We start from the raw sequence: 10,273 nt of genomic DNA on the forward strand, positions 1-10,273 counted from the left end.
AGAGAGAGCGGTCTTTCACCAGGTCTGGTCACAGCGCAATCCTGTTCCTCCATCCCATCAGATCTTGGGCACTTGCACACGTGCCTGGTGTGTTTCAGGCTGACTGGGCTGAGGATTTGAACCAAGTTTGCCATGTGGGATCCAGCTTCTCTAGAGTAACACATCTCCACTGCACCATGAAACTGGCTTCACACATTCTATTTTTGTAAGAATTATTTTATTAATTTATTATTATTATTTCACATGAGTTTTTGCCAGAGAAAGATAGAGAAGGAGAGTGAGAAAGCAAGTCTCCAGGTCCGGGACTCAAACCGAGGTTGGCCATATGGGAATTCCAACACTTTAATCACCATGCCACCTGCTGGCCCCCACACATTCTATTTTGTGCACCAAAAACCACTACTCTGAGAAGAGGCCCAGAAGCTTCACAGACACTCAAGGCCCCAGATCACAAAGATTAGAAACTGCTTTAGAGGAAGGACTTGCTCTGGCTTGGGCAATGCTAGCATGGTTCTCTTGCACAAGGGCGTCTCTGCCCCCATCTCTCTCCCCCCCTTCACATTTCTTACCACGCAGTGGGCCCCCTGCTGGCTGGAGGATGTGTCCCGCGTGGTTGTGCCAGGAGCTCTCTGGTGTCCTGTCTTTTGGTGTTCCTCAAGCATTTTGAGGAAGACCCAAGTATGGCCCGGAGGGTCTGGGCCTGCTTGTGCCCCAGGGCAGCTGGAGCAGGCCCAGGCAGTGGGCAGTCTGGCTTTACCCAGTGGGAAGACAGAAGAGAGAGGGCTGCTTCTGCAGGTTTTAGTTCTGCCGGGGCAGCATTTACAGCTGCTGCAGCTGACCACTTCCCTTCCTACGCAAAAGCCAGGCTCTGGCTCTAGGGGAATGTGAGAATGCAGAGAGGAGAAGAGAAAGAGAGGGGATCTCAGCTGGGGCTGGGGTGGGGGCTCTGGATGTCCCAGTAACATCTGCTGTCTGGGTCCCGAGGCATCTTTCCCAGCAGTCATGACTCATCTGCAGCAGTGACAACCACGTGACAACATCTGCACTCCCCCGGGTGCCCGTGTGGGATGGCAGAGCTCCATGGCTGACTTTGCCTCTTACTTCAGGATCACATGGAAGACTAGAAAGAACATGGGAGTTGGCATCAAAGAGGCCTGAGTTCAAATCCTGCCTCTATCCCTTCCCTTGCTAGCGGGGCAATCACGAATTCAGGAAACAGTCCTGAGTGTGAGCAGTGGGCTAGACACTGAGGATGCAGAGGGGCACGAGGCAGGCAGGGCCCACCTGCCCTCATCAAACTCACTCTGTAGAGGGAGATGTCCCCAAAGACTGAATTACAAACTGCAAAGTGATGAGGATTACAAAAGGAATAACCAGGAAGCATGGCCGAGAATACTCAAGGCGGAGGTAGAGATGAGATTCGGTGAGACAGGACCATTGAGGATGGCCTGAGAGGCGACACTGAAATGAATACTAAAAGCTGAGGCTGAGCTAACCATGGAAAGAGGAAAACTTTCTGAGTGGCAGGAACAGCGCATCAGGATTGGGGGGGCCAGAGAGGAGGGCAGAGGCCACTGGATGGTGGGGGGGCTGGAGTGCAAGAAACTGCAGGAGTTTTCAGTAGGGGAGGGACAGATTGTAGGGTTTTATTTAAAAAAGAAAAAAACATTTAATTTTATTTGTCGCTATTATTTTTTAATTTGACCCGAGAGAGAGAAAGGGAAAGTGAGAAAGCAAGCTGCCAGGTCGGGGACTCAAACGGTGGTCAGCCATATGGGAGTCCAACTCCTAACCACCATGCCACCTGCTGGCCCCAGGCTGTAGTTTACTTTCTTATTGTGGCAACTTAGACTTTGTTGTCTTAACCACTGTAAGGCATATGGCATTTAATCTGTTCACTCTTCGTTGCACTCTAAATTACTATGGAGTTCCAGAACTTTTTCATCCTCTCAACAGGAAACCCCTTCCTCCCCTCCCACCTCTCTCCATCCATACACGCCCACTACGTATCTATGGATTTGCGTTCCTCGATGTTCCCTATAAGGGGACTGACACGCTGTGTGGCTTTTGGTGTCCAGCTTGTCACTCGGCATCCTGTGTCAGTGTTTCAATCCTTTGTGGCTGAATCATAGCCCATTATACGGATAGGCCACATTTTGTTTATGCTTCCACCCATCAACCATCTGGTTTAAAAAGATATTCCTGGGGCTGGCAAGTGGCGTGGTGTTAAGGTGCTGGACTCCCATGTAGCTGACCACGGTTCAAGTCCTGGACCTGAAGGCTTAAGTTCCTCACTTGCTTCTTCATTGTCTCTCTCTGTCTGTCTCTCTCTCTGGCCAAATTAAATAATAATAATAAATTAAATTAAATTAATATATATATTTTTTAATGAAGATATTCCTGGGAACCAGCAGATGGTGTAATGGTTATGTCACTGGACTCCTACATAGTCTAACACTGTTTGAGTTCTGGACGTGGTGGCTTAAAACTGATGACAGGGGACCAGCAGTTAGCGTAATGGCTATGTCGCTGGACTCCCATGTAGTCGACCGTGGTTTGTGTCCTGGACCCGGCAGCTTCAACTCACACCGGGGGGCATGTGCGTGCATGCCCAAGATCCTGAGAGGAGAATGGAGGGGAAGGGATTGTGGCGTGGCCATCCCCCTGGGGGGTGATTTTTCATTCCATCTCTCTGTCTCTGTCTGTCTGGCGAGCGCACGTGCCCTATAGCAAAAACCTCTCAAAAAAACCCAAAAAAACTGATGCCAGGCACACATGTGTGTGTGCCCAAAATCCTGAGAGGAGAATAAAAAAGGGATTGCTGTGTGGCCATCCTCCTGGGGTGTGGGGGGATTTCTCGCTTTGACTCTCTGTCTCTCTGTCTCCATGTCTCTGGTGAGCATGTGTACCCTATGTATTTCTGATTGCTAGGAGGGGGTTGGGTTAGAGGGGAGGCAAAAATGGAAATGCGGGTGAGATGATGATGGCTTGGATGAGTCTGCTGGGAGCAGGGGAGGGAAAAGGTCCACTCAGGAGACAGAATGGAGGAAGGGGAACTACGGATGCCATGGCGGCGAGGGGTGAGGCGGCGGCTGAGCGCAGCGGTGCACAGTGGTGCCTCCATGGAGACAGAGAAGCCTGGAAGGGGGCCAGGTGGACGACATCCTTGTTGTTTTTGATAAAGTTTTGTTTGAATCGCGAAGTGGAGGTGTCAAGTGGGTGTCGGATTTGGGTCTAGGAGGTGACAGGTTTGGGTGTCATTGGCGCATAGCAGAGACTGGGAACCAGGTCTGGGCCGAGTTCCTCCTCCTTGAGCCTAGATCAAGGACCAGGACCAAGCCAGAGACTGGGCAGGTGGAAAAGCGACTGCGAAGGAGGCAGCATGGCAGGGGGCGGTAGAAGGGACACGTGAGGGCCTTCAGGGTCCTGGGGACAAGCAGGAGGAGGAAGGAAGAGCTGGCGTTGGAGGGAAACGGTGGGGGTGGCAAGCGCAGGGAGAGGTGGGGAGGTGCGCACCTCTGTGGGAGGGAGCAGAGAAAGGGGGCAGTGCCAGAGGGGCCTAGCTGTCCTGGAATGTGGAGACGCCCATTATTCAGCTCCTCCTTTGTGCCAGGCACCATGCTAAGCACCTTGTCCCCACTCTACAGCCAGGGCTGAGACTCAGAACGTCACAGGCTCCAGCTGGAAGGCAGCAGAGCTGGGGCAGAACTGGCTCTCCTCCCTGCCCGTGGTGGCAGCAGCAGTGGACGCCAACGTTTGGGGTCTGCCCGTGCAGTTCTCAGGGACTTCTCCTGCCTTTTTTTTTTTTGGAGAGATTTTCACTGTAGGGCGCGTGCGCTTGCCAGACAGACACTGACACGCTGTGTGGCTTTTGGTGTCCAGCTTGTCACTCGGCATCCTGTGTCAGTGTTTCCATCCTTTGTGGCTGAATCATAGCCCATTATACGGATAGGCCACATTTTGTTTATGCTTCCACCCATCAACCATCTGGTTTAAAAAGATATTCCTGGGGCTGGCAAGTGGCGTGGTGTTAAGGTGCTGGACTCCCATGTAGCTGACCACGGTTCAAGTCCTGGACCTGAAGGCTTAAGTTCCTCACTTGCTTCTTCATTGTCTCTCTCTGTCTGTCTCTCTCTCTGGCCAAATTAAATAATAATAATAAATTAAATTAAATTAATATATATATTTTTTAATGAAGATATTCCTGGGAACCAGCAGATGGTGTAATGGTTATGTCACTGGACTCCTACATAGTCTAACACTGTTTGAGTTCTGGACGTGGTGGCTTAAAACTGATGACAGGGGACCAGCAGTTAGCGTAATGGCTATGTCGCTGGACTCCCATGTAGTCGACCGTGGTTTGTGTCCTGGACCCGGCAGCTTCAACTCACACCGGGGGGCATGTGCGTGCATGCCCAAGATCCTGAGAGGAGAATGGAGGGGAAGGGATTGTGGCGTGGCCATCCCCCTGGGGGGTGATTTTTCATTCCATCTCTCTGTCTCTGTCTGTCTGGCGAGCGCACGTGCCCTATAGCAAAAACCTCTCAAAAAAACCCAAAAAAACTGATGCCAGGCACACATGTGTGTGTGCCCAAAATCCTGAGAGGAGAATAGAAAAGGGATTGCTGTGTGGCCATCCTCCTGGGGTGTGGGGGGATTTCTCGCTTTGACTCTCTGTCTCTCTGTCTCCATGTCTCTGGTGAGCATGTGTACCCTATGTATTTCTGATTGCTAGGAGGGGGTTGGGTTAGAGGGGAGGCAAAAATGGAAATGCGGGTGAGATGATGATGGCTTGGATGAGTCTGCTGGGAGCAGGGGAGGGAAAAGGTCCACTCAGGAGACAGAATGGAGGAAGGGGAACTACGGATGCCATGGCGGCGAGGGGTGAGGCGGCGGCTGAGCGCAGCGGTGCACAGTGGTGCCTCCATGGAGACAGAGAAGCCTGGAAGGGGGCCAGGTGGACGACATCCTTGTTGTTTTTGATAAAGTTTTGTTTGAATCGCGAAGTGGAGGTGTCAAGTGGGTGTCGGATTTGGGTCTAGGAGGTGACAGGTTTGGGTGTCATTGGCGCATAGCAGAGACTGGGAACCAGGTCTGGGCCGAGTTCCTCCTCCTTGAGCCTAGATCAAGGACCAGGACCAAGCCAGAGACTGGGCAGGTGGAAAAGCGACTGCGAAGGAGGCAGCATGGCAGGGGGCGGTAGAAGGGACACGTGAGGGCCTTCAGGGTCCTGGGGACAAGCAGGAGGAGGAAGGAAGAGCTGGCGTTGGAGGGAAACGGTGGGGGTGGCAAGCGCAGGGAGAGGTGGGGAGGTGCGCACCTCTGTGGGAGGGGGCAGAGAAAGGGGGCAGTGCCAGAGGGGCCTAGCTGTCCTGGAATGTGGAGACGCCCATTATTCAGCTCCTCCTTTGTGACAGGCACCATGCTAAGCACTTTGTCCCCACTCTACAGCCAGGGCTGAGACTCAGAACGTCACAGGCTCCAGCTGGAAGGCAGCAGAGCTGGGGCAGAACTGGCTCTCCTCCCTGCCCGTGGTGGCAGCAGCAGTGGACGCCAACGTTTGGGGTCTGCCCGTGCAGTTCTCAGGGACTTCTCCTGCCTTTTTTTTTTTGGAGAGATTTTCACTGTAGGTGCCAGACAGACAGAGAGAGACATAGAGACAGAAAGCAAGAAATCACCCCCCAGGGGGGATGGTCACGCCGCAATCCCTTCTCCTCCATTCTCCTCTAGGGATCTTGGGCACGCATGCACACGCGCCCGGTGTGAGTTTTAAGTCACCGGGTCCGGGACACGAACCGCGGTCGACTGCGTGGGAGTCCAGCGACATAGCCATTACGCTAACTGCTGGTTCCCTCTCGTGACTTTTTGAAGTGGGTGAGATGATACTGACGGGGAAGAGAGAGCAGAAGACCCTGGACCTGTCTGGGTGAGCAGAACCTCAAACCAAAGGGCTTGGCAGCATCGCCATGTTCCACCTGCTGGTCATTCATGGCAACTACTCTCCCAACCAATTGCAGCTGAGGCCTCCTGGCCAGTGGCTCCCACCCTGGTCCTGGTCCAGAGGCAGGCCTGGGAGCAGACTCCTGGCTTCTCTCCACTCCAGGAGGGGCAAATCAAGGTCGGAAATATCCCCCTTGCCATCACCCATTTCAGGAAGGGGCAGAAGGAAGGTGCCTGGTTCCCACAAAGTGTGAATTACCCAGCCTGCCTGCCTTGGGCAGCCCTGCGTCCCTGCTCCATCTTTGAGGGAAAAGAGGCCTCACATGTTTGGGTCAAGGACATCTAGTCCTGCCCACACTTGCACCTCCCTGGGTTTGGGCTGCTGCTCAGCCTCCGCTTCTCTTCCCATTTGGAGAACAGTCACACCCCTGCTGGGTCCTGCCTGGTGGGACTCTTCCAGGTTTTCCCCTCTTTCAGCTGAGCGGCCGGTACAGGCCGCCAAGGGAGCCTGTGGGAGAGACAGAGAGGCAGCAAAGGGCCAGCCTTCGCTCACACCAGGTGGGGTCCTGTTGGAGGGTCTCCAGCCTCCTTGCATCCTATGGGCACTTTGCTGCCTTCCAGTAAGTTCTGCGTGCTCTGGTCAGCCTGTGTTGGTTTCTATCATTTGACTCTGTGGAGCCCAGGCCAGGCCAGACAAGAGTTCCTGCTGGTAAGGAGCACCCCCACAGTGTGGGAGGAGCTCAAATGTCAGATCAAAGAATGGAATGGACAAGAATAACGGGAGGAAAAGAACAGCCCTCCTCTAGGAGCATGTGCTCACTGCCAGCCAGGAGCCCTCGCTTGGTCTACACCACTTCCTGGAGTCTGGGGCTCACTGAGTGAGGCGTAGGCTCTTCTGCAAAGGAGTCCAGATGCCAGCAGCTGGTCAGGCCAGAGGGTACTTCTCATGCCAAAGGCTGGAGGCGCCAAGCCCAGGGCTGTAAGGCGCCTCCCTAAAGCAGCGGGAACCCATGCTGCAGCTAAGAAGCCTATGACTGTTGAAGTTGAGGAGACATCTCTGTGACCCTGCCAGTCAGGATACAGGTGAGGCAAACAAGGCTCAGAGAAGTGGAGCCATTTGTCCGTGTCACCCACCCGTGTCCCCCAGCCATGAAGTGGCAGGGCAAGACTTGAAGGCACTGTCAGAGCTGTGGTCAGCCACACCGAGGAGAGCACAGCACGGCTAGAGGGAGCTTATGGAGGAGGCTCCTGGGGAGGTGAGATTTAGGCTGGGTCTCCTGGGCGAGGCTGGGGGAAAGAAGGACAGCAGAGGGCTAAGTTCTAGAAGAATGAGTGTCTTTAGAAGAAGACGACCCTTCCCGGGGGAGAACCTTCCACAGGTGCTCTGGTCACAGCCTGGTGTCTTAGTGGTGGCAGCAGGACACAACATCCAGATATTTCTGATCAGAACACTCCCTTACACCTACACAGGAAGGCCCTGGTGAGTGCCCAAGTGATCCAGGCTGGGGGTGAACCGTGGTGTTGAAGATCCCCTTGAGGGGTGGGGTGCCCATCTCTCTGTCTCTCTGTCTCTCATGGATGAAATAAACTTTAAAAACAAAACAAAAAGGCTCTCTGCTTTTCAGTAACAATCCCATGGAGCCCTTCCATTTTTTTTTTGCTGTTGTTGTTATTAATGCCAGAGGGTGTATGCATATGCAAGAAAGAGAGTAAGACCCCCACCCTCAGTGGGGCCTGGTCACATCACAATCCCTTTGCCTCCAATTTTTCATCCCACCAGGATCCTGGGCACGTGCATGCATGTCCACTGTGTTTTTCCAGTCACTGGGGCTGGGACTCCAACCCTGGCCAGCCACGTGGTGTCTAGTTTCCCCTGCTCAGTGCTTGAATGCTGCCCTACCAGGCCAGCCACGTGAAGGCTTCTCCTGAGGAACATCAAGACCCAGGTATTTGAATAATACAGCCATTGACATTTGGTAGCAGTGTTAGGCCATTCTGTTGAGAATGAAAAGCTTTTGAAAAGAGGCCTCTCCACTTTGATCAACAATTTGACTTCATGGAATTGATGCAATAGGGAGTCCTTAACCTGAACACGGGTGAACGATCTGGAAGTCTGTCCACAAGGGGCTCGTTAAACACATTATTGTGAAACCAGACAACGGGATGTCTTAAAGAAAATAAGGCAGTCGGGAACCAGCAGTTAGTGTAATGGCTATGTCGCTGGACTCCCATGTAGTTGACCGCGGTTCGCGTCTCGGACCCGGTGGCTTAAATCTCACGCCGGGCGCGTGTGCGTGCGTGCCCAAGATCCCGAGAGGAGAATGGAGGAGAAGGGATTGCGGCGTGACCATCCCCCCTGGGGGGTGATTTCTCGCTTTCTGTCTCTATGTCTCTGTCTGTCTGGCGAGCGCACACGCCCTATAGCAAAAACCTCTCCAAAAAAAAGAAAAGAAAATAAGGCAGTTATCACATACATAAAACACAGACCGAGCCCCAAGATTTAGTATTCGGTATAGGTTGACATACTTACCCAGCAGAGATGGAGAACAGTGGGAAGTTACTGTTCAGGAAACGAGTCTCAACATCCATCCTTATAAACACACAAACTGTTGAGTTGTCTCTGGGGAGGAGAACTGGGACCTTTCGCTGTACATCCTTTTATACCTTCAGAAAAAAAAAATTTTAGTCTCATGCATGAACATTATCCACATTAAAACAACTTAAAAGCCAGAACATGCCTTCCGGGTACCTGCAGCACACGCAACCTGGCATGATTTCAGCCATAGCGAAAGGCCCAGCTGTCTGAGTGAATAGCCAGCTAGCTCCCAGGCCCCAGGCAGACCTCTGCTGACCTGGCTACTCAGAGGACTGTCTTGGGCCAACCGAGCTCGTCCCCTTTTCGCCCCTGACACAGCCCATCACCACCCGGGCTGTAGGCGTTCCGTAACCTCCACTCCTCCACCTGGAGGAGGAGGGGCTGGGAACGTGGCTTGTTATCATGTGCAAGTTCCCAGCAGATCCTGTTCAGCTGGCATAAAACAGGGCCTGTGTCGGACCTTATGGAGCTTTCCACACACCTTTTTCTACTCTGCTGACTGCACATTCTCCACTTCCAACAAAAGGAGGCAGAACGTTCCTCTAATAAACTTTTAAGAGTTATTTATTTCTTCATTCAATGAATGAAGGATGAGAGGAAAAGAACTCCCAGTGTGGTCTCTATATTGGTCCCTACTACATTTTTAAAAAGTTAGAATCAGGAGCTGAGTTGGGAAAAAAACAAAAAAAAACTCAACTGGAACTCTGTGACATCTAAGAAATAAAGCAACATCCGAGACCAGTTGTGCTCAAGAGGACAGATGCAGGAAGACGGAGGTGTGTCCACTCATGCTGGCCCCTGGCAGGCTTGTGAGAAGTGGGGGCGGCTTCGTCAGGGTAGTGACCTGGGGTTCAGGAGTAAGGAGGAGATCTACTTAATGTCTTAGTGTTCGGATTTTTGTTTTAAGTGACATTAAAAATAATTAGCTATAGGGCATGTGTACTCGCCAGGAGGGGGAACGGAGAAAGCACCTCCCCCCGAAGCACCCCCACTAGGGGATGGCCATGCAGCAATCCCTTCTCCTCTTGGGATTCTGGGCATGCACGCACATAACCTGGCATGATTTTCAAGTTGCCAGGCCCAGGACTTGGCCCACACAGTCAGCCAAGTGGAATCCAGCTACTTTAACCTTTGCATGACCTGCTGGCCCAAGTGATAATTTTTTTTTTAAGAATTATTTTATTTAACTTTATTTATTTATTTATTCATTTGTTTATTTCAATTTGACCAGAGAGGGACAGAGTGAGAGAGAGATAAAGTGAGAAAGCAAGCTGCCAAGTCTGGGACTCGAACTGTGGTTGGCCATGTGGGAATCCAGCGCTTTAACAAACGCCATGCTACCTGCTGGCCCCCCAAGTGATGGTTTTTAAAGAGCAGTTTTAGGGTCTCAGGAAAATGTAGAGGAATATATATAGAGATTTCCTACATACTCTTTGTCTTCTCACCCCCACGTGCTTTGAATGGTTTGGATTTCCAAGCGTTTTGTCTATTCAAAAAGAAATTTAAAAGGTTAAAAAAATGCTTTTAAAAAAAGAATACAGGGGCCAGCATGTAGCATGGTGGTTAAGGCACTGTACTCCCACATGGCCAATCACGGTTTGAGTCCTGGATCTGGTGACTTGCTTTCTCGCTTTCCCTCTCTCACTCTGTCTGGTGAGTGTACATGCACTATAACAAATTAAAATAATAATAATAATAATAAATAAAATTAAATAATTCTTTTATTTATTTATTTAT

The sequence above is a fragment of the Tupaia chinensis genome, unplaced genomic scaffold (genome assembly GCF_000334495.1).
Source record: "Tupaia chinensis unplaced genomic scaffold, TupChi_1.0 Scaffold000258_1, whole genome shotgun sequence".
In the NCBI taxonomy this organism is placed as follows: Eukaryota; Metazoa; Chordata; class Mammalia; order Scandentia; family Tupaiidae; genus Tupaia; species Tupaia belangeri.